The sequence below is a fragment of the Perna viridis genome, chromosome 15, assembly GCF_037379345.1.
Source record: "Perna viridis isolate PV_CMFRI_1.1 ecotype Kerala chromosome 15, ASM3737934v1, whole genome shotgun sequence".
Taxonomy (NCBI): domain Eukaryota; kingdom Metazoa; phylum Mollusca; class Bivalvia; order Mytilida; family Mytilidae; genus Perna; species Perna viridis.
Window position 1 is genome coordinate 27,088,974 of NC_142459.1, and position 2,149 is coordinate 27,091,122.

Genomic DNA, 2,149 nt, shown 5'->3' on the forward strand with positions numbered 1-2,149 from the left:
ATGTTTTAGGTCCAAATTATGGAAAATTGGTCTTTTTGGCTGATTTTTATGTCCTATCTTGTAAAAAGTGTAGAAAATTTAGTAAAAATATCAAATATTAAACTTTGAGGGCTATATTTACCTAAATATGGTAGTAATAAGCACTTGAAATCAAGTTTTGTGTAGATTTGAGCAAAAATTAGGTTAGAAATGAGGAAAAACTCACTTTCATTACTGTGGTTAAGGCCATATAAGCATTCCCCTATGGCAACATGGAAAATCCATTATTGAGCACTTTTTTTGCTTTAGGTGCCCTTTACTGGTCATGTTTTAATGTGAAAACACTGTATTTACAAATTTAAAGCCAAATATATCACCTTTTGTGAAAATTTAAAGATTTAGGATTTTTGACATGTGATCAAGAAAAAGGGGGAGGCATGTCAGAAATAAATTTTTAAAAATAGACCAATTTCTCAGAAAATGATTACTTTTAAAACTATTTCTTCATTAATATTGTTAAAAAACAAGTTGTGATTGATATTTTTTATTTGAAAAGTCAGAAAAAGTTCTTTGCAAATATTTAATGCATTTCAGTATGGTAGAATATTTTCACTTTTTTGCTCGCACAACTTGGTTACCCTATATTTAAAAATCAAATATTTAAAAAAGTGCTTGTCACATTTCACTGAAACTTTGCAAATGCATTCAGTATGTGTGTAGGAAGATACCTGTATAGTTATTTATTTTTTCTAAGACAAAAAGTGACTCTTTAGGTTACAGACCACCAATTCAACCAATGAGCATTTGGAACGTACGCAAAAATAGTCCTACGCAGAAATTACCCCCGTTCCTCATAGTGCTGTGAAAAAAGTTCTCATCTTATTTAAAAAATTTAAACAGTTTCTGAAAGGAAAAACATTTCTGTACATTTTATAGGTGCATTTTGCTTCTTGTGATGTGAAGCCTAATCTCCATAATGATTTTTAAATATACCCCTATCTTGTGAAAACACTGGGATTTCCCATGCTATTTATAGACCCTTCACTAACCCCACATGCCATTCTGAGGATTGTGAGCTGACATATGTAGAATCATGCTGATATATAGTCATCTGCAGGTTAAAGTTAAGGTAAAGTCCAGAGAAGCCATTGAATATTGTGAAATTAGCATAGAAGCCTATGGGAAGTGGATTTAGTGGTTTTTAGCCTTAAATGTGTAATCCGCATCCGTACTCCTGCCAACTTTCCCCCTATCAAAATACTATTTTGCCATTTTCTTTTAATTATTATTCGATATTTCTCGTAGAAAGTTGATACACATTTACAAAATGACATTATGATAAGGCTAGAATTAATTATTTTGCGAGAGAATGAATCAAAACGAATCATATTATTTTAACCCTTTTCCCGCCAAGTCCATGCATGCTTTCATCCTGTGGAAGTGTCTGAGTGTCTGATATTTTAAAAACATAGTATTTGGCTTTTAGTTTTGAAAAGGCGTCCATGATTTGTATTAAAACTGAGTAATTATTTTTTTCAGTATGTTATCATGGCTACTGGATTTTATAACAATATATAATCACTATTAAAATTACTTAAAAATTACTTGAACCTCAACATACCAAGGATTTAAAAAATAAGAACTTTTTTATGACAAAACACTTGAAAATTATGTGATGACTGCCTCAAAACATCTTTATTTCAACAAAATGAGACCAAATTTTCAGAAATGACCTAACCGTATTGTACTACCTTTGCTGGTACGGGGATTGACGCATAATTGGTACGGTACAGATTTCAAACTCAATCACTTCTTTTTTTTTTTTAACAATATCAAATCTTTTAAACTTTATCCAAAGTCTTAAGGTGGAGTTTTAACCTCTTAATAACATTAGAAAAACGAAAAATTCGGACAGGAATGTGAGAAATAGTAAATAAATTGTTGGGTACGGTAACTTCCGGTTACACATTTCAGACATAATAACTTCAGAAAACCGATCAAACAAGAAATATCAGGAAAATATACATCATTTTCTTGATTTAAAATGAACTAAAACGGGTTTTTTCACATCTCATGCTATTTTCAGTTCTAAACATACCGTAAGAATGAATATTTTAGCAAAACATTCTTTTAGGTACGGGGAAAATTTGGTGCGGGTACGGATACAGGT